The sequence below is a fragment of the Sapajus apella genome, unplaced genomic scaffold (assembly GCF_009761245.1).
Source record: "Sapajus apella isolate SASKATOON/1434 unplaced genomic scaffold, GSC_monkey_1.0 scaffold46, whole genome shotgun sequence".
In the NCBI taxonomy this organism is placed as follows: domain Eukaryota; kingdom Metazoa; phylum Chordata; class Mammalia; order Primates; family Cebidae; genus Sapajus; species Sapajus apella.
Window position 1 is genome coordinate 20,111,407 of NW_022436986.1, and position 27,186 is coordinate 20,138,592.

The following is a 27,186-nucleotide window of genomic DNA, read 5'->3' on the forward strand; positions in this document are numbered from 1 at the left end:
TCAGGGCAATCAATGCTTGCTGCTATATTCTAACTAGGTGTATTAGTCCATTCTTGCATTGCTATGAAGAACTACCTGAGACTGGGTAATTTATAAGGAAAAGCAGTTTCATTGGCTCCTGGTTCTGCAGACTGTACAGGAAGCATGGCTGGGGAGGCCTCAGGAAACTTACAATCATGGCGGAAGGCAAAGAGGAAGGAGGCACATCTTACATGGCTGAAGCAAGAAAGAGAGCAAACAGGGAGGTACTACACACCTTTAAACAACAGGTCCCATGAGAGCTCACTTACGATCACAAGAAATAGCAAGGGGGAATTCAGCCCCATGATCCAATCACCTCCCTCCAGGACCCTCCTCCAACATTGAGATTACAATTTGCCATGAGATTTGAGCAGGGACACAAATCCAAACCCTGTCACCCGGCCTGGGAGATATTTGTTCAATGAATAAATTCATGTCTCCTCTATCAGGTTGTAAGCTCCCCGAGGTTAAAAACAGGTCTGTCTTGACAATCCTGGGTCCCCAGAACACTGGCCACGTACCAACACTGAGCAGGGACTCCATACATGTTAAGTGACTCTCTTGTCTTCATCTAATCCTCACCCCCCTGAGAATCATGAAGTCAGGGGGAATTGGAAGGCACATCTGAGTTCATTTTTCCAGGAGTCACAAACTTGAATGCCTTGGGGCCATCTAGGAGCCTATGTACAAACTAGGGCATAACCTTGTAAGGCAGTTGGGAGTGCTGAGGCCTGTGGCCAACTAGTGGACATGTTTGGATGATCAATTAAAACACATCTCTTCTGGTTATTCTTTTTCTTCCTCTCCAGTCTCCCTGTATTAGTCAGAGTTCTCCAGAGAGACAGAGCCAAAAGGATATGCATATTCTCCATATATGTATCACACACACACACACACACACACACACACACACACACACACACACAGAGAGAGAGAGAGAGAGAGAGAGAGACATTTATGCGGCACTGGCTCACGCAATTAGGAGACCCAGAGGAGCTGATAGTGTAAATCCCAGTTCAAAGGCAAGAAAAGATGAGCAGCTTAAGCAGTGAGGTAGGAAAAAGGTGGTGGGAGCACGGGTGGGGAATTCCTCCACCCTACAACTTATGTTTTATTCAGATCCTCAACTGGCTGAATGATGCCTGCCTACGTTGGGGAAGGTGATATACTCTACTGAATCCACTGATTCAATTGCTAATCTCATCCGGAAACACCTCACAGACACACTCAGAAGCCAAGTTTAATCTGGGCACCCCATAGCCCTGTCAAGTGAACACATACATTGAAGCACCACACCTTCCATCCACTCACTGCCCTTCCTCCCCTTCTCTGTGCCCCAGAAGGCTGTCCTCTCCAGGTGGGACTGCTGGACTTGGTTTCCTTGTCCCTGATTCCTGAACGGGTTTGGTTTATGGGAGACAATGGCCAATCAAAAGCTAGGAAAGCAGCGAGGTCAGGGTATTTGCTTCCTCTCTCTCCTGCCATGGCTTTGGTAGTGGCTGCTCTCCTGAGGCCACAGCTCCTGTCGGGCACCCCCTTCCATGGCTCTTACTCTTGTCTGGCCCCAGCAGCACATTTCCTTCCCTTGTCCCTCCATGCTACAGTCGCTAGCTCCAGATGCTTTACCAGACCTGGTTGGTTCCCATAACCCCGCCCATTCTAGATGCCTTGCTTTAAATATGTCTGCTGAAAAGTTCATTCCAATCCTTTTTTATTATTATCAACCGTAGTAGCATCTTTATTTATAAGCTACTTGGTCATTTTTCCTGGAGCATTAAATGCTCTTTCAGCTGACCCCTTTGGAGTATGCTGTCTCCTGCCAGAATCCTGAGTGTGACAAACATTTGTAGACCTCATTTGGCCCTAGATTCGGGTCCAGTTCCCTAACCAGGCCAGAATTTTTCTGGTCTCTGCCAGGGACACTGATTTCTGCCTGCCCTCTTCCCCCTCCAGGACTGGTTGTTTACCACCTCCCACTTTTACTCTTTCGTTGTTTGGGCCTCTTTCTCAGCATGAGTGGAAATTTTCCTTGGGAGGTTCTTCTTAAGCCCCCCCCAGGCCCCATGGACTGTCTTACACAGGGGTGATGGTTACCAGTCTCCCACTGAGAGGACGGTTTCAGCTCAAATGCCCCTGGGATTTCACCTGGTCCTTAGACCCCCAATCTCTGCCATCTCAACTTCCCATCTAGACTTAAAATAGTTTGTCCATATCCACTGATTTTTGTTCCTGGTCATTAGTATCCAAGGGTCCAGGCAGAGATCAAGAGGTGGATGATGGCCAGGTGCCGTGGCTCACGCCTGTAATCCCAGCACTTTGGGAGGCTGAGGCGGGAGAATCGCTTGAGCCGTGGAGTTCCAGATAAGACTGACAACATTGAGAGATCCTGTATCTACAAAAAAAAAAAGAAAAAATGTACTTAGCCAGGCACGCAAGCCTGTAGTCCCAGCTACTCATGTGGCTGAGCTGGGAGGATCATTTGAGCCCAGGAGGTAGAGACTGCAGGTGCTGCGGTCCTCCCGCTGCACTCCAGCCTGGCTATAAGGTGAGATCCTGGCTTAAACAAACAACAACAGAAAAACGGTGGATGGGACAATTCTGCCTTGGTCTGGGCTGCAGTTTCCGGTACCAGTAACTGAGTCAGGTTTCCATCAGACAGGTTTCATGATCTTTGGCGACAACTTTCTCATGCACTTGACCTCAATCAATGTGATCAGTGAGTTCCCCATACCGGATCCTCTGACATCTTCCCCCACTACCAGAATCCCATCACTGTCCGCATTGTTCTGCCATGGCCCAGTCGAAGGAAGTGGGTGCAGCTCTGGCTCTGGTCCCCTTTCTGGGCTCTGGAGAGTCACTGTCATACCTATGTTTCCTCTTTTGAAAAAAATGAGACTTTTAGATTGGGTGGTTTTAAAAAAAAAAGCCAATGACTGATATTCTCTATACCTGGGCCTTCTTTCCCATAGCACTTTATCAGCAGTTGTAAGTTTCTATTTATTTATTTATTTATTTATTTATTTATTTCAGATGGAGTCTCTCTCTGTCTCCAGGCTGGAGTGCAATGGCATGATCTCAGCTCACTGCATCCTCCACCTCTGGGTTCAAACTATTCCCCTACCTCAGCCTCCCAAGTAGCTGGGACTACAGGCATATGCCACTATGCCCAGCTAATGTTTTGTATTTTAGTAGAGACGGGGTTTCAACATGTTGGCCAGGATGGTCTCGATCTCCTGACTTTGTGATCTGCCTGCCTCGGCCTCCCAAAGTGCTGGGATTACAGGTATGAGCCACTGAGCCCAGCCCATAAGTTTCTACTTATATGTTGATTATCTGACAAAAGTCCTTCTCCCTACTAGGCCGTGAGGCTCCAGCAGGCCAGAAGCTTGGTATCCTCAGGTGTGGTACATCATCTGACAGAGCTGGGTGCTCAGTAAGTTTTGGTTAAGTGAGTGACTGCCTGGAGGAATTAAACAACACCCTCCTCAGTCCAGCACTGAGTAGACAGCTCCCCAGACCGCCAGGGGACTCTGTCCTGGCCCCCTACCCAAACTGAGACACTCAAGAGCTTCCTTTGGCGGGGGAGGGAAAGTGTTTTTTTCCTGGTGGCCTGCCTAGCTGCCAGGCCCCCTTAAATGCCCCAAGAATATTCCTTCGAGGCCGCGCTGGTAGAACAGCCCGGAATTCTTTGAGGAGCTACATTGGGTTGCCTTTTTTCCCCGGCTGCCTCTGAATTTTAACCTGGCGCTGGGCCCCTGGCCCCCACGCAGTGATGGGAGGCCCTGGACGGAGCCAGCTAACGGATCCATCTGGAAATAGAAAAATAATCCCAACACTAGCGGTTTTGTCTGGCTCCCCAGTGGGGTGTGGAGCAGGCCCATGAAAGGGGCTTTGAGGGCCGGCCGGGGAGGGCTGTGGACGCCTCTGCCCCCAGCATTGGCTGGGTACCTGTGCCCAGGCCCCCAGGACAAGGGGCAAGTCTGCGGGGAGAGGGGCCTGTGTCAGCTGACTCTGTGAGAGGCCTGGACTCGCCAGTGTTCTAGCCCAGCTGTGAAGCTGCATGACCTTGAGTGAGTAGCTTAGCTTTTCTAGGCCACATTGCCCCTATGTTCACAATGGGGGTTATAAGGCTGGTGCCTTGGAATTGATGTGACAGTAAATAACCTATCGTAACGAATAGAGCACCTAACAATGGTGCCTGGGGCTAGAAAAAGGTCTAAACAAATATGCTCTGGCAGTGACTGTTACTTCTGACTTCGGGAGGTGTGGTTGATAGGCCACCGGGGGACCTTGGGCAAGCCCACTGGGCCTCCATCTTCTCAGATGGGTTATGGGAAGTGGCCCAGGGCCCTCCAGTCCTGAAAGCCAGTGAGGCAGGGTCAGCAGCTGCTTGTCTGCCCCAAGGAGAGAAGGAGATGCCTTACCCTCTGGGGAGCGTGTGTGGGGCTACTACCCAGACAGATCACTCACAAGTGTCTGGAAGCTCGCGGAGGCCTATTGCAAGCAGGCCTCAGAGGCAGAAGAGTCTATGAGCATCCTTGGGCCTCTCCTGGTGCTGCTCGATACTTCCGTATTTCCCTATCCGTACTTCCGTATTTCCCCGGGGGACTGAGTGGAGGAGGCGGGGCTCGGAGGAAGGAGTTCTTCCCAGAGATTCAAAGGGCCCAGGATGGGGGCAGACAGCCTCAGGCTGGCTCACCACACTCTGCTGCCTGCTCTGTGCACGGAAGCCTGCGAGGGGAGGAGCCCTGGGTCTGAGGTCCGGGATCCACCATGCTTTGTGTGTCTTTAGGGAAGTGATCTCCTTCCTTGTTGACGTTTCCCATTCATCCATTCAGCAACTGTCTTGAGTGTCACCTCTACTCCAGGCTCTGTCCTTGTCCTTACAAATGTAAACAAATGGCATAATGTTTATCCTCCTGGGGGGCAGGAAGACCACTGTGACTGGTAACTCTTCATGACAAAGGAGAGCATCCAGGATGATTTCCTGACTCATGTCTCATAAAGTGTTTATGCCAGGAGGTGAGAGGGGCGCCCTGGAGAGGGAGCAAGTTTGGGGTATGAGGAGATGACAGTTTTAGTCTTGGACAGGTTGACTTTGATGTGTCCAGAAGACAGCTTTGGGGGACCAAGGGGAGTTGGATGGAGGGGCATGAAGCTCATGGGAGATGGCCATGCCAGAGATAGAGCGTGGGACAGAAGAAGGGCCCGCCTGGGCTCAGCAGCCAGACTTCCCCGCACCCCGCCTGGGCTCAGCAGCCCGACTTCCCTGAGCCCCTCTGTGGTGGTGATGATGATGATGGTAAGAATAATGATGAAGGCAATGGTGACGATGCTGGTGGTAATAATGACAATGATGACGGTGATGATAGCTGGCATGTATCAAGGGCTTCCTCCGTGCCAGTCATGCCCTATAGCAAGTGGTTTGCATGCTGCTTTCCATTTAATGATCAAAACAGCCCTGAGGAGCCGGTTTTAGTACCCCTATTTTCAGAAAGAATTGTAGCTGAATGGTGGTCATCTTTGGCTGAGTTTCCTAGAAACAAAGCCTAAAAGACACAGAGAGAGATTCTGATATGAGGTATTTAAGGTCTCACTCTGTCACCCAGGCTGGAGTGCAGTGTTGCAATCATGGCTTACTGCAGCCTCCACCTCCTGCCTTAGCCACCTGTGTCACTGGGACTGCAAGCGTGTGCCACCACACTTGGCTGTTTGTGTTTTTTGTAGAGATTGGTTTTCACCATGTTGCCCAGGCTAATCTTTAGCTCCTGGGCTCAAACAATTCAAAGTGCTGGGATTACAGGTATGACCCAGCATGTATGGGGTTTGTTGACAAAATCTGGGAGGGGTGAGGGCAGCAAAGGGAAGCAGGAGAGGGAAGGGGACAGGGGAGAGGTGAGTCTGCGGCCGAGCTGCACAGCAGGCACAGCCAGGCCTCTGATCCCCACCGCAGGCACTGGCCTCTCCAGGCATCACTTGGAGACCAGCAGCTGCGCATTTGCTTTGGTGCAGGTGCACGCAGGTGTGGGGAGCAGCGTCCTAGTGAGACAATCTGCCCAGGTTCCCAAAGCTGAACCTGGAGGGCCGTAGCCTAAAAGATAGAGCTTGGGGCAGCCTTGTTCAGGCTGATCCTAGCATGTGTTCAGGAGATGTTTGTTGAATGGAGCCTGGAACTTTCTAGGAGTCCTAACCTAAGGGGCTTCCTTGCTCATCCCAGAGCTTGGGGCCTTCGAATCTCTGGCTGAGATGCACCCCAGATAAAACACTTCCAGCCTGCGGGGCCTCCAGCTTCTCTCCCTGTGTTGCCTGTGCCACAGCGCAGTCCTCTGTCACAGGAGTCCTGAGTGGCTGCCTGAGGTGGGGCTGGGAGACTGTGCCTGAGGGGGAGGGGCTGTCAGGGCAAGAAGCCAGAGGCAGGGGCAGCAGGACAGCCTCTTCCAACGCCTGGGACCACCCTCACCCCTAGCTGCTGAAGGGAAGGGTCTCACCCACAGGCGTGATGTCCAGGTTCCCCTCGCTGGTGCGAGCGAACCCAGCTCTCAGCATCTGAGGACCTCAGGGGCGCTGGGGTCACTGCTGGTCTGGCTGAGCGTGAAGGGCACTCCAGGCTAGAGGAGGGTCTCCCACGTCCTCTCCGAGCCTGTGGTTGGAGGGTGTGCAAGTGTGTGTGTGAGTGTGCATAAGTGAGGGTGTGAGTGTATGTGAGAATGTGTGTGAATGTGTGTGTATGTGGGTGAGAGTGTGTATGTGAGGGTGGACCTGAGAGTGAGTGTAAGAATGCCTGTGTGTGTATGACAGAGAGTGCATATGCAGGTGTGAGTGTGTGTGTGTGTAAGAATGTGTGAGTGTGTGGGTGTGTGTATGAGAATGTACGAGTGTGTTAGAGTGTGAGTGTGAGAATGTGTGTATGTGAATGTGTGTGAGTGCATGACTGTGGGTGTAAGAGTGTAAGTGTGTGTGAGAATAAGTGTGTATGAGAATATGTGAGTGTGTATGAGAATGTATGAGAGTGTGAGTGAATGAGTGTGTGTGAATGTGTGAGTGAGAGAATATGTGTATGTGAATGTGTCTGAGTGCATGCGTATGTGGGTGTAAGAGTGTGTGTGTGTGAGAATGAGTGTGTATGAGAATATGTGTGTATATGAATGTATGAGTGTGAGTGTGTATGTGGGTATGAGTGTGTGTGAGTGAATGAGTGTGTGTGAATGTGAGTGTGTGAATGTGTGTATGTGAGAATGGTGTGAGTATGTGAATGTATAAGTGAGAGTGTGTGTGTGTGTGTGTATGTGTGTGTGTGTGCATAAGCAAGGGTGTGAGAGTATGTGAGAATGTGTGTTTATGTGGGTGAAAGTGTGTGTGTGTGGATGTGAGAGTGAGTGTAAGAATGCCTGTGTATGAGAGTACATGTGTGTGTGTGTGTGTGTGTAAGAATGTGTGAGTGTGTGGGTGTGTGTATGAGAATGTATGAGTGTGTTAGAGTGTGAGTGAGAATGTGTATGCGAATGTGTGTGTGCATAAGCGTGTGTGTGTGAGAATGAGTGGTATGAGAATATGTGAGTGTGTATGAGAATGTATGTGAGTGTGAGTGCGTATGTGGGTGTGTTTGTGAGTGAATGAGTGTGTGTGAATGTGTGTGTGTAAGAGAATGTATGAGAATGTATGTGTGAGTGTGAGTGCATATGTTGGTGTGAGTATGTGAGTGAATGAGTGTATGTGAATGTGTGAGTGTGTGAGAGAATGTATGAGAATGTATGTGTGTGTGAGTGCATATGTGGGTGTGTGTGAATGAGTGTGTGTGTGAATGTGTGTATGAGAATGTATGTGTGAGTGCGTATGTGGGTGTGAGTGTGTGAGTGAATGAGTGTGTGTGCATGTATGAGAATGTATGTGTGAGTGAGTGCATATGTGGGTGTGAGTGTGAGTGAATGAGTGTGTGTGAATGTGTGAGTGTGTGAGAGAATGTGTGTATGCGAATGTATGTGTGTGAGGGCATGCGTGTGTGGGTATGAGTGTGTGTGTGTGAGAATGAGTGTGTATGAGAATATGTGAGTGTGTATGAGAATATGTGAGTATGAGAATGTATGAGGGTGTGAGTATGTGGGTGTGTGTGTGACTGAATGAGTGTGTGTGAATATGTGAGCGTGTGAGAATGTCTGTATGAGAATGCATGCATGTGTGAGAATGTGTGAGTGTGTGAATATGTGTGTGTGTGAGTATGTGAGAATGGTGTATGTGAATGTATAAGTGAGAGTGTGTGTGTGTGAATGTGTGTGTGTGAGAATGGTGTATGAGAATGTATATGTGTGTGAGCGTGTGCACACACGCATGTATTCTCTCTCTCCTTCAGTCTCTTCTCCTTTTAAAAGCTGTCTTTCCCCCAGTGCCATTCTGCATGACTCCTCTTTCTCCATCTTCCCCTTTTCTCCATTATTCTATCTCCCTACCTCTGTCTTCTCTCTCTCCTGGTTCCCTTTCTGCTTCCATTTCTCTCCCTTGAATTCTGTCTCTCTGTCTTTATCTCTCAGTCGCTCTTTTTCTCTCCTTTCTTTCCCACTACTGCCCTTGGCGGGGCCTGATGCTGTGTGACTGGGCAAGGTGGGTTTCAGGCAGGGACTAGTGGCACTAGTCCTAGGGCTATAAAGATCTGATAGGGCTGGACCACAGGGGCCTTCATGGCTATGGGAGAGCAGGAGGCCTTGAAAGCAGCCCTGGAGACCCTGCAGCATTGGCTCCTTGCTGCCGCCTTGCCAGGCAATGCTGATTCTCCTCCAGGGGGCCAGGCTACGTCTGCATGTGTGTGTGCATGTTGGGGGTTTGTGCTTGTGAGGGGAGAGTCTGCCAAGCTGGCCCCTGCAGCTGGGAAAAAAAGGGCCAAGAGATGCAGCCGCCTCCAATGGATGTGTGCTCCCTCCATCCCCAGCCATCTTGGAGCTATGATTCTGGACCAAACCCCACTTAGACAACAGCTCTTGGTCAACTCTATTAAAGATGGCAGGAGGGACTCAACAAAGACCAAAGTCAAGGATGGTGCCGGACGGCCAGCTGGAGATAGACATGCAGTTATGGCATCAGGCAATCAGGACCCAACCGTACAGTAGGGGAAAGCCTGTGGACCGTTCACACATGGAGAGCCAAGCCCAGAGACGCAGCTTATTCAAGGTCACGTGTGAGTTATGGCAAGCCCAGGGCCAGAAGCCAGGCCTCCCGACTCTGTTTTGCACAGCTGGCATACCCTGTTTCCCACCCCTCCCCTCCCACTCCTCTGAAGGTCTGGCTTTCTCTCTACCTAGCAATTGTCAGGCCCCTTCCTAAGGCTGCACGCAGAGCCCTGGGGATGGCTGAGCCAGTCAAGCCTCCCCAAATGCCATCTCCTTTCCAGACTCTCCCCTGCCAATATTGCTATACCCAGCTATTTATTTATTTTGGGGGGGTCTCACTCTGTCACCCAGGCTGGAATGCAGTGGTGCAGTCATGGCTTACTGCAGCCTTGACCTCCCAGGATCAAGAAATCTTCCTACCTCAGTCTCCCAAGTAGCTGGTACTATAGTTACATGACTGCCATGCATGGCTAATTTCTATTTTGTAGAGATGGTGGTCACTATGTTGCCCAGGCTGGTCTCAAACTCCTGGGCTGAAGCAATCCACCCACCTCGGCCTCCCAAACTGCTGGGAATGCAGGTATGAGCCATTGCACCTGGCTTCACCCAGCTTTAATTTCCCCAAGGGCTCCAGTGCTCAGACCTTATTACCTCCTTGTTGACCCCACAACCTATCCCCCTGCTGATACAGTTTGGATGTCACCTCCAAATCTCATTATAAATCTCATGTAATCCCCCGCATTGGAGGTGGGGCCTTGTGGGAGGCGTCTGGGTCACAAGGGCAGATCTTTCATGGTTCGGCGTGTCCTCACGATAGTGAGTTCTCACAAGTTCTGGTTGTTTCTGAGTTTGTGGCACCTTGTGTCCCACTCTCTCTTTTGCTCTTGCTTTCACCGTGGGATGTGCCTGCTCCTACTTTGGCTTCTGCCAGAGTGAAAGCCTCCTGAGGTCTCCCCAAAAGCCGAGCAGATACCAACATCATGCTTCCTGTACAGCCTGCAGAACCAGGAGCCAATTAAACCTCTTTTCTTTACAGATGACCCAGTCTTTGGCATTTCTTCATAGCAACATAAGAACTGCATAACACACATGCTATGTCCCATTCCTCCAGGGCCCAACTTGTGTCATTGCCAGCAGGGAGCCAGACAGCTGCTCCAAGAACTCTCCCAGGATCATGTGCAAATCACTGTGTATGGGGTGATGATTGTGGATGCTCATCTGTGTGCTTCTTTCTGCATCCCCAGTGCCAGCAGGTGGTCAGCCCTTTAGATGTTCTGGTTGCTGGAGTTTGGAAAGAGCTGAAAGCCAGAGTTGTGTGATGTTAAGTCTTTTGTGAGCTCAGTGAGAAGATGAGGGTCCCAGAGGGGAAGAACAGAGGCAGAGCACCTCTGAAACAAGGAGAAGAGGGAAGGTGACATGTCCTTAGATTCATGGGGAACAGGTAAAACCTCGGGGGAGGAGGGGATGCTCCATGGTGTTCCTAGGCAGGCTAGACCCAACATCTTAATGTTCCAGCTTTGGTAGGGCTTCCTATGTCCAAGGCGTGTCACTGGGTCACTGGACATAAAGTGACATCTGGCCCAACGAGCACTTCAGGGGCCACAGATGGGAGTAGAAGGACAGAGAGACTTCTCAGAATGCGGTATTCTGCATAAGACCCCAGGACTTTTGCATAACCAGGGTAGGGGGCTGTAGGGGTGTCTCCATACTGACCAAGATGAATTTCCTGCCAGCATGGTGGTAAGGAAACTCAAAGTGGAATGTTTAGTTTATCTGAAGGAAGTACAGGAAGGTCGTATTTCATGTACCCTGGGTTGTGGGCTGAGATTTAGCTCTCATGCACATTGAATACATGAATAAGACAATGAAAGAAGAATGGAGAGTCCCTGGCTCCCCTGTAGCACAGTACGGTCTTTCCAGGGACCTTCACCTAAAGGAGCACCTCCTGCTGGTGGGATTTCCAACAGAGATAAACCATGGAATGACTATTTTGAGGCCAAAGTGACCTCTGAATCACCCAGATATTGGCTATTCTGGTGCTGCATTGGGTTGATCAGGATGAAAGCAGTTAGGACTGGGGCCAAGGACAAGCTCACCTTCTCTGCTTTCTTGGATTCTGAGTCCCCTCGGGGGACATACAGCCCAAGGAGAGCCCATATTTACTGCCTCCTTTCTCCTGGCCCATGGGAGTGGATGCTGATAGAGCGAGGCTGGGGCATTGGTGCCAGCTGATGCAGCAACCTGGCCCACATCTGGTGATGTGGACTGGGTGGGACTGCACGGGCTAGATGAGGGCCAAGTGAGTATCTGGCCAAAAAAGGTCAGAGGCGAGCTGGGCTCTGGGAGCCTTGGGCCATGGAGTGCTGCCCATTATAGCTGGATGAGCTGTCAGCTGGCCACACTGGGCTCCCCCACATGTAAATCCCTGCTGGAAATGAACGCCCCCTTGTGCAAGATCCTTGTCTGCCTTGAAATAGGTCATAGAGTTGAAGGATCACAGAAATCCTAGCCTCAGAAGCGTGGAATCATAGAATCTGAAAATCAGCACCAGGCAGGATTCCAGGATTTCTGAGCTTCTGAGCGCTGGTATCAAAAGGCATTAGAAGTCTAGCACTTTTGGCATAAAATGCTGTGGCTCAAGTGATGACTTAGGAACCACAGACTCATAGAACCTTGTACTTAGATGACCCTTGGAGACTCTCAAGTCGGATCGACACCCCGATGCAACATTCCCTTTTAGAAATTTCCGGAAGGTAGAGCAAGGAGGTTACAGCAGGGAAGGACAGGACAAAGGAGGTTTCAGTGTGGGATGATTTTAGGAGTTCTGGCTCGAGATTCCTGACCCCGAATGTCTTTGTCAGTGGCTATCACTGAAATTCCTCTGCTGGCTGTTCTTCCTTTGGATCTTGCAAATCCGTTAATCTCCAAGGATCTGCTCTGCCATAAACCACTCCCGGGTCAGCCGTGCTCTCAGGACCTCTTCTGCATGACCTTGATGAGCAAAGCAACTCAAGATCCAGACGGCAACCCCAGGCCTCTCCCAGCGCCCACCCTGGGGCCCTCTCCCTGCCCCCAGTGCCATCTCCCACCCCCCAGGCCATCTTGGACTCCTCCCTTCCTTTGCCTTGACCACCCAGCTCTGGCAGGAAACCAGCTGCCTGGGAGAGGCTAGTCCAACAGTCCTGAGGCCAGCCTTGGAGGTACAGTGTGGTCCTACCTCTAATCCCACCACCGCCTGGGGGCAGGCGGCATGGGCACTAGCCTGTAATTTGGGGGTGAGAGATGGGACACCCAGGTCAGCTTTGACCACAGGGTCCTCAGAGGAAGGGAGGGGTCCAGGGTCTTGGAGAATCAAAGCCTTCCTCTCAGCTCCCTTGGTGACCATGAAGATGAAAATATTTATGGACAATTTTCCTCACTCTGGGGACAGGCTGAGCACAGAATGGGGCTTTTTTTTTTTTCTCCCTGGCTATGGCTGGCCTCTCAGGATGGCAGGAGCTGGGACAAACACAGGCTGTTTACCAGGTCTACAGAAGCCCCCAGGAGACACAACCGCATACAGTTTCCCCTCTTTTCAACTGGGACGTGAGCCTCTGGAAAGATTCCCAGAGGAACAAGGGTGATTTTCTCTCCAATGTTAGCTTAATTCTTGATGGGATTGAAGGGATTTTTTTTTTTTTCTCCCTGAGAGATGGGGCGAGTGTGTTTTGGTGAATAACATGTTTCCCATAATTTGTCTTTTGAAAGCACAAGGAAATTTGCGTATGTGGCTGAATCGGCCTGGACAGAACCTTCTGGAGAGGTTGGTCCTTCATTTCCCCACCGTGTCAAGCTGCTCGAACTCAATAAACACTTGTTGACTGAATGAATGGGTCATAGAAATCATAAGCCGGAGCTGGAAGGAAGGCCCCATGGAGATTCTCCTTGCCAGACTACTCAGGTTTCGGGCAGGGAAACTGAGGCCCAAAGAGGGGAAAGGGATGGAGACTGCATACAAGTACAGATGTATACAATTCTAGATCACAGCTCAGCATGAAGATAAGGGTGATAATGATAATAATAAAAGTCTTTTTCTGGGTATTGGGTGTTTTCCAATTTACCAAAAGCTTTTTCACTGGCCAGACTTCCAGGAAGACTGTGGAGGAGGCAAGGGAAAGACTGGACTTTTCTGCCTTATGGACAAGGAGAGAGAAGCTCAAAGATGTCAAGCAATCTGTCCGCTCAGCCAGAAAGGGGTGAGGTGAGGTTCAGCAAACAAACCAGGCTGCTTTCCATCACTCGACAGACAGACACCCCTCCTGTGAAATTCACTCCCCACCCTGAAAGGAGGGAGCTGCCTAAGCCTGATTTTAAATCCCAGCTCTAACACGTACGAGCTGTTGAAAGAGCTCACTGTGCCCATTCAAGCCTCAGTTTTCCCAGCTGCCATTTGGGGCTTGTGTTCCTCATCTATCCCCATGGCCTCATGAACTGGTATGAGAATAGCATTTGAGAATGGATATGAACCCTCCTTGGAAATTGTTAAGCAAGGGTCGGAGGTTCCTGATGCTAAAATGATGATGTGTTAGTGGATCCGTCTGTCCATCCAAGGGAGACAGTGTTTCAATTCCAGCTCTTGAGATAAAAATAGCTTTCAGGGAGGAGGGGGGCAGCTCCCTAGGATATCTGGGCAGGATAAAAATAATCCTCAAGAACAGCTGGCTCCTTTTCTCCACTTTGGTATTCACCGCAGTCTTCTGATCTCTTATTTGGTTTCCCAAGTCAACCTACCATCCCAGGCAAACAATCCTCCTTGTTCTGGGGCCAGGCGGTGGCAAATATATTCCAAGCTCTGGGAGTAGAGGCTTTGAAAGCAAGAAATATGGGTCCCATCCCAGTTCTGTTTACAACTCGCTGCGTGGCTCTAGGCAGGTCATTCTGAGTCCTCTTCCCACAGCTCCCTTCTTCCTCAGTGCAGGGCTGGCAATAGAACTTTCTGCAAGGATGAAAACATTCTCTATGTGCACGGTACAGCATGGTAACTACCAGGGCTATTGAGTACTTCAAGGGTGGCTAATGCAACTAGGAAACTTAATTTCTATATTTTTTTATTTTAAGGAATTAAAATGTAAGTAGCTACATGTAGCCGGTGGCTACCATATTGAACAATGCAAGCCTTTCAAATAAGGATGAGACCTCGTCCTGGGGTGAGAAGGAGCCCTAATGTGCGCACAGAGACTGGCAGATGAGATGCTCACTGCTTCCTCCCCTCCTTCTCCTCTCCTGACCCCTTCAACTGAGAATTTGCAAGTGTCTTTGAGCGGAGGAATTCCCCTTTGGGGACATTCAACTCCCCTGTGGAGACTGGCTGGAGAAGTGGATGGGTAGTGGGGGGAGAGGGACTCTAGGGGCTTCTGTGACGAATAGGCTCAGAGAGCAGGGGACAAGGCCAGATCGGAGAGGAACCAAAATGACTGCATCTGCCAACTCCTGCCTCTATTTTTGGTGCTCACGGGCACCAGTGCTGGAAAGGGGCCCATCTTCGAAATTCCTTTTCTTCACATACAGTGGTTGAGATCATGGGCTGTAGAACCAGATGGTTCTAGGTTAGTGTTTCAGTCCCATCAGTTACCAGCTGTGAGACCTTGGGCAGGTTGCCAGCTTCTCTGTTTCTCATCTGTAAAAGGAGCAGAAGAATGTCTACATCTGAGGATTTTGTGAGCAATCAATGAGCTAATCTGTGAAAGCTCTTTACAGGAGGCCCCACAGATATCAAGTGCTTAAAAAACAGATGTCATAGCCAATCTTATATAAACAGAGCCTCTTAACATCCACACCCACGCGGACCAGAGTCCAGTCAGATGCCTGCAATGCCTTTGATGCCACATCTCCAGACAACCTCTTTTTTGGTGGTCTTCAGGGTGAGGAAGTGACCACACACAGGAACAAGTCCTGGCACCCTCAGACGACAGATGACCCATCAAACTGTGCACTGGGAAGCCATCCTGAAGTATCTAGTGCTTGGATCTCCTTTCCATTGCCCCTGCCAAATGGAAATCCCCTGAGACCCATCCAGAGATAGGAGCCCTGTCACCTCCTGAGGCCTGGGAGCTCAGGGATGGCTGCCTGTCTGTGACTTCCCACCTCTGGTCCTGGTGGAGTCTCCACTTCCCAGTCCCAGTTTCCTTTCATTGTTTCCCCAGGTTGGAGGAGTCTGCAGATCAGCCCTGGTCAAAATGCCTAGCACAGGACCTGGCTTCCGTGGGTTAGGTGCAGAGTCATCTTTAACTGGAAGAGGAGAAACTCTTCCTTTTGCCTCAGGCTCCAGTATGGCTTGGCCTGGCATTGTGTTGTGGGGGCTGTACGGGGGTGTGGCTGCCGTGAGACAGAAAAGACATCTGATCCAGTCAGTGATGTGCTGAAATGGGCCCAGACCAGCCGGCGCGCCTCTTCCCAACTTTACACTCGAGGACTGAATGTTGTTAGCTCGAAATTGGCCACGATGGGCATATTTACACCATGGAAATTGGCAGATGCTAAAAATCAGGACTTTTTCTCTTCCTTGAAAAGGAAGAGCATTGGCTGTTAAATATTTGCCAACACACCGCTATATGCAGCCTGCAGTGGGGTGGGATGAGGCAGGTGTGGGGGATTGAAGAAAGGCTCCCTAGAGGAGATACTTTCTGACTCCTGCAGAATACGCATCTAGAAAAGAAGAAAACACATCCTGCTTACCCTGGCCAAAGAAGGAACTCAATATGCAAAGTACCAGAGGAATGGAAAATCCTGTATTTTATTGAAGAAATTGCAAGGAGCTGAGTGTAGCTGGAATGTGTGATGTTGTGGAAGAATGAAGTTTTTAGGAGGTTACAGCATCAAATAATGCCCCCAAATTGAGCAAGATCTGGGTCTATGCTCAAGGGAGTGGATAGCAGATCCAGCAGAGGAGGAAGGAGGGAGCTGCTTCTGAAGTGCGCACAGTACTGGCCTAGGTAGGAGAGGGCAGTGGTGAGCTAATCCATGGTTAACACTAGGGTCTCGGGAGGAAAAGAGCCCTAATTAATAGCATTTGCCAATTTCTGAGGTGTAAATGCTCCCACCATGGCCTGTTTGAAATTACCTTAGTGATGTCACCAAACACCAAGTTTAAAAGAGGTGCTTATATTGAATTTCCAACCCCCACCCTTACAAAAGATGTAAATAACTTAAAGGGTATAGAAAACGTAAAGCACAGCAAAATAACTAGAAAGAGACGAGTTTGGGGTATTTATCACTTTTACTTTTAATATAACTCACCTAATTGGAAGTTTATACAATTAAAATTTTAATAATGGCTTGTTTAACAGCAGCTCACACGATTCTTGAAAATTCAGCCATCTGTTCTCATGAGCTTTTTCCAGGTTTCTCCCCCGCCCTGGGAGAAGGGATTTTGGTCTATTGCTGTGGAAGTGGTGGGGGCTCCCAGATTTCCAGGGCTTCGTTTTCCTAACCTGAGGGACAAGAGCAGGTTTATCACAAAGTCCCAAGGATCTGACAGATAAGACTCTGGGTGGCTTCCTGGCACAAGGCAGCAGTCCCCAGGACACCAACGTTAAGAGCAAATGATTCTCAGAGATTTTCATCCAGGAAAAAGAACAGTCCGCTGCCAGCTTTGGCATATTTCATGTCCTCAGCTGTTTACTTCAAGAATGCCGTTTTATTCAGAAGCCACTGGCACCTAAACCGTCTGAGAAAATAACAATAACAATAGTCGTAATAAATAAGCCTCTATTTATGTTACTTTTTCCAGGCACTAGCCACTGTTCTACGTGCTTTATATATATTAACTTACTTCATACTCAAATCCTAGGCACAATGCAGATATTATTATTAAAATATCAATGTAAATATTAGGATGCTATTCTTATCACAGTTCAAAAGGTGGAGAAACTTAGGTACAAAGAGTTAAATAGCACACCCAAAATCACAGAGCCAGAGCTCAAAACTGGGATTTGCACCAGGTAGCCCGCTGTTAGCTACTACCAACAAGGACCACAAGGGTGGCAAGAGAGAGAGAACATGCCTTTGCAGTCCAAGGCAACTAGAGGAGACTCCATTAGCTTGAGGTGCACGTCATGCCAAGATCAGCTGCATTTGCCCTGAGAGCTCACCTCCCAGGGACTGGTGAAGTTGGGAGAAATGAATAATCACCACGGACGTGCATGTCAGTTCCCCCAATTTCGGAGGTGAGGAAAAGGCTCAGGAGGGGTAAAGGGAGAGGCTCAGAGAGGTAAAGGGAGTCTGCTTCCCAAGGTCCTGCGGCTAATATAAGGTGGTGCTGTGTGTCTTAGGCATGGGCTTCATATGAAATCATAACCCTTCCTGGATACCTAGATAGGTGAGACCCCAAATAAGAACCTGGTTGAAAAAAACGCAGAAAATAGGGGGAAAATACCCCTCAATGAATACATTACCCACTCCAAGAGCGAGAGGAGTGGTCTCACCCATCTCTGATCATCCGATCACCTATTAGAGCATTTGTATCTCCTTGAGACAGAGTCTCACTCTGTCGCCAGGCTGGAGTACAGTGGTGTGATCTCAGCTCAATGCAACCTCTGCCTCCCAGGTTCAAGTGATTCTCATGGCGTGTGCCACCACGCCCAGCTGATTTTTGTATTTTCAGTGGAGACAGTGTTTCACCACTGTTGGCCAGGATGGTCTTGATCTCTTGACTTTGTGATCTATCCACTTCAGCCTCCCAAAGTGCTGGGATTACAGGCATGAGCCACCACTCCCAGCTGATCTCCCTTTTAAAAAATTTTTTTTAAAAATATTTTGAGATGGAGACTTGTGCTGTTACCCAAGCTGGAGTGTAGTGGCGTGATCTTTGCTCACTGCAACCTCTGCCTTCCAGGTTCAAGCGATTCTCCTGCCTCAGCCTCCTGAGTAGCTGGGACTATAGGCGTGCACCACGCCTGGCTAATTTTTGTATTTTTAGCAGAGACAGGGTTTCGTCATGTTGGCCAGGCTGGTTTTGAACTTCTGACCTTAAGTGATCCACCTGCCTCGGCCTCCCAAAGTGCTGGGATTATAGGCATGAGCCACTGCACCCAGCCTGTCATCTCCCTTTTGCTTGTGCAAATGCCTGAGGCTGTGGTAGGATCCTGCCCTAAGAATAGCAATTAGGGCTCGACTGCAAAGAAGAGCCGCAGGACTCAGAATGACAATGTGTACACATCTACAGCTCTTTCAGGAAAAGCACACATTGCAACTGCATTTAACGTAAGAGCCTGCTTCACAGCTAAAGACCGCCTCAAAGCAAGGGGTCTGGAGAGGCCAGGCATCAGCCCACATTGTCCTCCCCTTGAAAGGCCATACCAAGACGCACTTCCTCTCTCAGATCAGAAGCCATGAGCTTGAGTATGGAATACCTAGAACCCGGGAGCCCCAAATGGAGTCTCACCTGAAGTTTTTCATTCTTGTTTGGTCATTTTAGGCATATTCTTGCTATGAAACCAGCTCTGGCAGCTCCCTCCAGGGGTCTCACGAAGGCCAGGTACAAAGTGTTAGTCTCTTGTTATTAGAAAACGATGCTGACAAGTTGGCACGAACCACCCTGAAACTCCTCTAAGCAACGCTATTTATCGGCATGTTTTATGCCTTAACAAGGGTGTCAGTCACAAGCTCTTAAGCCATAAACACAGGAGAAACCTATTCAATAAGCATTAATCCAGATAGGCTAAAAGGATAGATGATACTTAATAGGGGTTCCACTCAGGGTGACAAAACTTTACTGTACCAGAGGAGGCACATAAGAAAATCTTAGGGGTTCCTCAAAGTCATCAGATTAGTGTGAATGCTGTGGTGTGGCTGCCAAAAAGCTAACATGCCCTCAGATTGCATTAACAGGAGCATAGATTATATATGGGAGGAGGTGATAGTCCTGCTCAACTCTGTGCCAGCCGGATGCCACCCAAACCCGTGAGCTTTGCTGTGGTCACTTGGCTGTAATTGGGTACTGACTGCAATGCCCTTGGAGGAGACAATGATAGAAGATGTGAAAGGGGTACCAGATGAGGAGTGATTGGAGGAAATGAGAATGCTGGGCTTGGAAAAAGGATGGCTTGTGAGGAAGACAGGGTTGTTACTTTCAGGGTGATTTCAGCCAGAGGCAGGCTTCAGCTGATTCCAGAACTGCAGTTCTCAATAGTCACTGTGAAAAGAGCTTTAGCATGTTGACACTTGGAGATGCATCTGAAGAACTCTTTGCAGAAGTGGCTTCTTGGAAGGGAGGCATAGTGGTGTGTGTGTGTGTGTGTCTGTGCATGCGTGTGTATGTCTCCTCTGTCCTCATTTTGTGACAAGCAGAAGCATCCAACTTTTCCTGGAACTACCTGCAGGCAGTAATGTATCACATCGCATGGTCTGGGCATGGGTAATGAGGTAGCCAAGATATTGGAGAGCAGATTGCAGCTGGAGGAAGGAGAATGATGTCTCTCTAAAAAGCTGACTCTCCTGTGTGGCTGACAGCAGATTTGCCACATAGGAGTTGACTGACCACATCATGGAACCAACCAGACATTGGCCTGGATGAATTTTCAGCTCTAAAATTCACTTGGTGCTTCCATCACCACTGTCTGGTTACTACTCCTTGCGTTGTGAAGGGAAACTCCTCCCCTGCGCGTGTGCACGTGCGCATACACACACACACACACATACACACACACACGAATGTTCGTATATTGTAATGAACACTGGACTTAGGGCCACAGCTCTAGTCCCAGTTTTGTCACCTTGCTGCTGGCTGAAGTTGGGCAAGACCATTAGTTTGGATTTGGTTTATTCATCTCTAAATCAGAGATGCAGATATCTGTCATGTCAATCTGATGGGGTTGTTGCATGGAACCCCAAAATGCTAAATGTGATATTGTTTTGGCTATGAATGGAGGAGGGGACTGTTACTGTCATTGTCATTGCGATCCCCTGGTCTGTCTGGTACAGACCAAAGTTTTTATTCGTTTGATACATAAGCTAGGATGCTTTCAGCTGCCAGTGAGGGAAAACACAACTAAAAGTGGCGTCAACAATGAGGGCCACTGTTGTTTTGAGAAACGTCAGTCCAGCGGTGCCTAATTCAGCATCTCAATAATGTCTTTAAGAATCCCTCCCTCCCTTCCCCTCACACTCTCTTTCTCTTTTTCACAGAGTTTTGCTCTTGTTGCCCAGGCTGGAGTGCAATGGCACGATCTCGGCTCACCACCTCTCGGGTTCAAGCAATTCTTCTGCCTTAGCCTCCCGAGTAACTGGGATTATAGGCACATGTCACCATGCTCTGCTAATTTTGTGTTTTTAGTAGAGCAGGGGGTTTCTCCGTATTGGTCAGGCTGGTCTCGAAATCCTGACCACAGGTGATCCACACGCCTTGGCATCCCAAAGTGCTGGGATTGCAGGTGTAAGCCACTGTACCCAGTTGTTTTTTTTTTCTTTTTCTTTTTTTTTTTTTTTTTGAGACGGAGTTTTGCTCTTGTTACCCAGGCTGGAGTGCAATGGTGCAATCTCGGCTCACCGCAACCTCCGCCTCCTGGGTTCAGGCAATTCTCCTGCCTCAGCCTCCCGAGCAGCTGGGATTACAGGCACGCGCCACCATGCCCAGCTAATTTTTTGTAGCTTTAGTAGAGACGGGGTTTCACCATGTTGACCAGGATGGTCTCGATCTCTTGACCTCGTGATCCACCCGCCTCGGCCTCCCAAAGTGCTGGGATTACAGGCTTGAGCCACCGCGCCCGCCTTTTTTTTCTTTTAAGATGGAGTCTTGCTCTGTTGCCTAGGCTGGAGTGCAGTGGCATGATCTCATTTCCCGAGTTCAAGCAATTCTCCTGCCCCAGCTTCTTGGGTAGCTGGGATTACAGGTGCCCACCACCACGCCCAGCTAATTTTTGTATTTTAGGTGGATACGGAGTTTCACCGTGTTGGCCAGGCTGGTCTTGAACTCCTGACCTCAGGTGATCCACCCGCCTTGGCCTCCCAAAGTGCTGGGAGGTGTGAGCCACCTCGCCTGGTCAGGATCCTGTTCTTTCTGCCTTTCCTCTTGGCCACCCTCAGTTTGTTGGCTGTGGACCTACGGCTTGTCACCTCATAGTGGCAAGATGACTGCAGCCTCTCCACACAACACAACTGCATCCTACAAAGTTCAACAGGGAGAAAGGGACAGGTCGCTGGTCTGTGTCCTCTTGTAAAGGTGCGGAAAACTTTCTCAGAAGGCCCCAGCCGATGCAATTCTCCTCATATCTCAGTGGCCCAAATGTATGTCCATGACCAAGCCACTCACTGGCCAGAGGAAGACCACCACAGTTTGGGGTTTGGGCGGGACACAGTCTCCACTGAAGGATAAAGAGGTTGGATGAAGATGGAACTCTTGTCCTTAGATGATGGTCAACCTGCCCCCAGCTCTGCCGCTCTTCCCCTCCTCCCTCCTTCCCTGATTCTTCCCTCCCTTCTTTCCTTTGTCCATCTAAGATTTACTGAGGGGGTCTATGGAGATAAGACACAGCCGGCCAGGCACAGTGGCTCATGCCTGTAATCCCAGCACTTTTGGAGGCCGAGGCAGGCAGATCAGGAGGTCAAGAGATTGAGACTATCCTGGCCAACATGGTGAAACCCTGTCTCTACTAAAAAAAAAAATAAAAATTACCTGGGTGCGGTGGTGCATGCCTGTAGTCCCAGCTACTTGGGAAGCTGAGGCAAGAGAATTGCTTGAACCCGGGAGGCCGAGATCACGCCATTGCACTCCAGCCTGGCAACAGAAGGAGAATCCAACTCAAAAAAAAAAAAAAAAAAAAAAAAGACACAGCCAAAGCCTTGCAGGGCTCCTTGTTGCATAGGTGTGTGGTGTACCGGGCAGGATGGGGGCTGGCGTGGCAGAGCTGGGGGAACACGGAGCCCAGACTCCAGTGAAAAAGAGCTGGAAGGGCATTCTAGGCAGAGGAGGCCACAGAAGCCAAGGCCTGAAACTATCAATTGCCTCCATCCCCACCCTAGGCTGCTGGGGGTGGGCCAGAACTCCTCACCAAAGGCTTGTTTGGTATAGCCAGTGGTTCTGGACACATTACTGGGGAGAGCCCAGGGACCTTAGCTTGCCACAGTGCTCACATCTGGAAAATGGACCTAATGCTTCCAAGGATGACTAACTGCATTTAGGCTGGAGAGACAGGTTTGACCCTCTGCGGTTAGCACAAAGAGGGGAGACCCTGCTTCTCCACACCAGCCCCATTAACTTTGTGTGACTTTGAGAAAACCATGGACCCTGTTTCCGAGACTCAGTTTCTCCACCTGTAAAATGAGGAATTTTTTTTTTTTTTTTTTTTTTTTTAAGATGGAGCCTTGCTCTGTTGCCTAGGCTGGAGTGCAGTGGTGCGATCTTATCTCCCGAGTTCAAGCGATTCTCTGTAGACACTTGGCCTTTGTCACTTGGCCTAGCCCTTGAGAAATAAACCCAGAGTGGGGAAGAGGCAGAAGATCCCAGAAGGTGGGAGCATGTGCCTAGCAGGTAGGTGCTGCTCTCCCAGTGCTAGCCTTGAACTTCCTTGACCTCTGCCTTATTCCTTCTGGTAGAGTGATTGTCTTTGGAATTCTGGTGGCCACCAGGCCACAGTGACATGGTCCTGTAGGCAGAGCCCAGGCCCTAGGAGACCATGGGCCATGAGGACAGCCAGCACTGGCTCCAGCGTTGGGGAGAGAAATGGGCCGGCATTGCCTTGCGGGGGTGAGGAAGACACCATGAGACTCTGCCTCCCTCTCCAGCCTGGAGTTCAGTTCAATTCATTTTACTAAAATGCTTTGTCCTGGATGCTGGGAACACAGCCATTAGCAGGTGGGCAGAGCAGCTCCTGCCCTCAGGGAATGTATGGTCTACATTTAACCAAGGAATTATGGGAATTAGAAGTCAGTGTGGGGGCGGGCATGGTGGCTCACTCCTGTAATCCCAGTATTTTGGGAGGCCAAGGTGGGCAGATCACCTGAGGTCAGGAGTTCAATTAACATAGAGAAACCCCGTCTCTACTAAAAATATAAAATTAGCCAGGTCTGATGCCACATGCCTGTAATCCCAGCTACTTGGGAGGCTGAGGCAGGAGAATCACTTGAATCCGGGAGGCGGAGGTTGCGGTGAGCTGAGATCACGCCATTGCACTCCAGCCTGGGCAACAAGAACAAAACTTGGTCGCAAAAAAAAAAAAAAAAAAGTTAGTGGGGACCCATTCCTGCCTTCCCCCGTTCTTCCACTGAACATGACTCATTTGCTCATTTCTTTCTTTCTTCCTGCTTAACCATCACCTCCTCAGAGAGGGTGATTATTTATATAAAATAGCCCCGCTCATCATTCTCTCACTCCACTCTGCTTAGAGGTCTTCACAGCACTCATGACAACCTGATGTCATAGAACAGATTTGTGTATTTTCTGCTCCTCTGTTAAGACAGATGCCTTGTGTTATGTTGTTCAGTGTATCTGCAGCACCTAAAATTGGGTCTTCCATGTGCACTGGGTCTGCACATGCCCAACAAATATCTGTTGTTGGGTGAGGGTCATCATGGAGGAGAGGGAGGAGATGGCAGGGGAGTTACCCTGGTCTCATCTGCTGGATTTACTTTCATTCATGTTTTCATTCAGGCGTTCATTCTATCATTCACTCAGCACTTGTGGAGAACTTCCTGTGTGCCAGGCATTGTGCTTGGTGCTGTTGTCAGAAGATAAAACGGCAGCGCTGTCCAGCAGGGACCACAGGTTTTATTTGCCAGAGGCCAGCTCAGGGGCTGATGCGTGACAGCATCTCTCTACCAAGGAAAGAATGACTCCACGGTTAGATGTGAATTGTGCAGGGAATTGGAGAGACTGGAGGACTCTAGATCTTCTCCTAGTGGGAGGACCCTGGTTCTCCTCCAGATTCTGCAGTACCGCTTAAATGGGCTTGATTTGAGGCAGGACTTCCTGACCTGCATTTTTTGCCTGTCTTTCTCTTTGCTAGCCTCCTTCCTCAGACCATAGCATTTCTAGAGCAGAAAACCCAGCCTGGTGCACAGTGGGTCCTCAGAAGCAGCTTGGTGAGTAAATGGATACGGACTGATACTTGAGGGGGGTATGCAACCTCTGTCTCGTAGGTTAAGACTTCCTCTAGGGCCAGGTGTGCAGGCTTATGCCTGTAATCCCAGCACTTTGGGAGGCTGAGGCAGGAGGATCACTGGAGCCCAGGAGTTTAAGACCAGCATGGGCAACAAAGTGAGACTGTCTCTATTAAAATGAAAAAAAAAAAAAAAAAAAAAAAGAAGAAGACTTCATCTAGTAGTTCATTCATAAACATTTTGTGAGCACCTACTGTGTGCCCACCATTGAAGCTATTGCAACCAACAGCTTCTCCAAAGACAGATGCACCAAGAGACCAATGGGTCCATGGCTGAACTGCTTGAGCAGGGGGCAAACCATGTGTGTGGTCCCTGAAAGTCCCTCCCAGGCCAGGAATTCCCAACCTGAGGCATCTACAGAGGCCTGGCAGCCCGTGTTCACCTGGTTCCCAGGCTTACTGCCTTCTGCCTCATAGAAATGGGTCTCTTAAGGCTGTTTGGTGATTGCCCTGTCCCCTCTGCGGGGTGGGCAGTGGCTTAGTGTCTTCCACATTCGATGTCCATCAGAACTGTTCATGCCCAGTCACTGGCTCTGTGCCAGGAACCTACCTGGCAGGAAGACTGGGTGTGAGGAGACAGCAGAGGCAGGATACAAGGTCCTTCCTTGGAATTCTTCCCAGCATCCATGCCTCCTCTTTCCAGCTGACCATGAGCTCCTGGAAGGCCATGAGCCTCATTTCCCTCCCGACCTAGCAAAAATGCATTTAGCCCTCAGTATTCATTTACAGAATTGGATTTCTTGTGGAATAACAGTCTCATGCCTCCAAGCTCAGAGGGCCCACACAGCTCATCATGTCTGATGCACCTGTTTTACAGACGAGCAAAGTGAGGCTCTGAGAGGGGTGCCCTCAATCCTTCTGGGTGCTCATGGGGTTCTCATGGATCTTTTGGAGTGCCCTCAGTGAAGCAGGGTTCCCTGGAAGTAAGCCTTGCCTATTCAGATTTGTGAGTGACGCCAAGGCCTTTGAAAAGGCCTTGGTGCTTAGCCACTGACCTGCTGCCTGACCCTTCAGGAAATGCAGCCATTTGCCTGGAAATGGCTTTGTGTACAGTGAGTTGTGTGGCATCACACACAAAACAGTGGAGAGAGCTGGACAGTTTCTCTACTGGGCCTCACCTCCTCAATCCTCCTTCAAAATCTACCTGAAATCCACCTCTATCCTCTTGGCCTTTTTGTGACTCTTTCACCAAAGATGTCCTTCTCCCCCGTGGCTGCACATTTATCCGACACACCCTTTAGGATCCAAATGCCACCTCCTCCTGGGAGCCTTCCTTGGTTTCTTTCTAGCCCTTAATCAGCTTTGCAATTCAATTGATCTACATGTCTTTGGCAGCATTGATCACATTCTCCTTATGTTACCTTTATGCAGTTGCAGGGGGTTCTCCATGACGCAGTGATGTCTGGTATCTCCCATCCAGAATCTCTTCCCTAACCCAAGTTGCTGTGCATATCTGCCCACATTACAAATGCCTGCATGACCAGAAGGCAGGACCATTTTTGTGCCTGTCTCCACAGTGGCAGATCCTTTTCCACCCCATCCCGGTCCCAGAGTCTGGTACAGGGGTTTGCTTGAGCATCTATTGTATCCCAGACTCCATGTGTTGGGGCTGGGTGTCCGGAGACAGAGATAGATCTGCCAGTGACAGTGCCATGTCTTGTGTGCTGCAATCTGGTGTAGGGCAGAGCAGCTAGGTGAGCTCCGGGCTGCACCTGGAAGAACAATGAGGTTGTGAACAGGCAGAAATGGGGCAAGGGAAGAACGAGGGAGGAAACAGTATGGACAAAGCATCCAAGTAGCCAAGCTTACCTGAGCCTGGGTGCAGGAATCGGAGAGGCTGGAGCTCAGGAGGCAGGATCTGAAGCTGGGGAGGCTGGGGAGGATCTGCACAGAACCCCTTAAAGGCTAAAATTTGGATCCTCATGACAAGATGCAGAAGTTTGGAGTTAGGCTACCTGGGTTCAAATCCCACGTCCACCACCTACCAGTTTATGTCAGCTTTCCCATCTGTAAATGGAGAGAAAGTAACAGACCTCCCTTAAACCCCAGCCCTGTGTGGGTCAGGGTCTGGACTAGGGCGTGGCACATGCAGAGATGCGGCATACCAGGAGACGCCAAGAAAACTCAGCAATGAGGTCAATTGCCCAAAGCAGTGCCCCCGAACCCCTAAGTAATAAAGATAATTTTTTGATGCAATACTTTTCAAAGTATAAAAATTAATGCAAAACCCCACAATGAACAAAATAACTAAAATGTAAATAAAGGCAGGGTCTGCATGGTACCAAGTATGCAACTAAAAAAACATTAGTTATGATTGGAGAGGGCGTTCTCAGCCTTAGGGGGCCGTGGACTTCTGAAGACCGGAGGAAAGCCTGTGGCCCCTCTCCCCTGAAGAATGCACAAGCATGCTCAATTTGTGCACAGTTTGGGGGTCTTCCTGTACTCCCTGGGGTTCCTGCACATGGAAGTTAAGAACTCTGGCTCAACATGGGGGTGCGGGGGTGGCAGAGGTGGTTCCACACGAGAGCCAGCAGCCTGCCGGTTCCCCAGTCCCACGACGGGCCTCCCTCCTGGCAGCCATGGGTGCTCTGCCCTCTGCAGGAAGCAGCGCACAGCTATGCAGCTCCCCCCACCCCCTTGCCTCCCCTCTCTCGGCTTGGGACTTTTCCTAAAGTTTGTTGAAACCAGACACCTTGCTCGACCGAGCCCGCTAGCAGCTACGGTTTAAAAGGCCGCCTTCAGCGCCCCCTCCCCGCCCCCAGCGGAGACTTCAAAAGGCCCGGCGGGCGCCGCGGCCCCAGCACCTATGAGCCGCCCCCCGCTCTCGGAGCCCGCGCCGGAGTCCGTGGACGCAGAGCGGCCGAAGTTCGAGCGCAGGCGGACCGGGCCGGCGGCGCAGTCCCGCGCGCCCATGCCCCTCCCGGTGCCGCTGCGCT

At 50.0% G+C, this 27,186-nt stretch overlaps 1 long non-coding RNA gene across 1 annotated transcript; it reads right to left on the reverse strand.

Moving 5' to 3' along the window:
• Positions 1-16,361: 16,361 nt before the first annotated feature.
• On the reverse strand, positions 16,362-26,255 carry LOC116524895. The gene is made up of 4 exons (XR_004257515.1): positions 26,060-26,255; positions 25,612-25,722; positions 24,801-24,940; positions 16,362-16,824 (listed from the first exon to the last, which is right to left on the reverse strand). It is a non-coding gene; the product is annotated as an uncharacterized LOC116524895 (long non-coding RNA).
• Between the last annotated feature and the right edge of the window lie 931 nt (positions 26,256-27,186).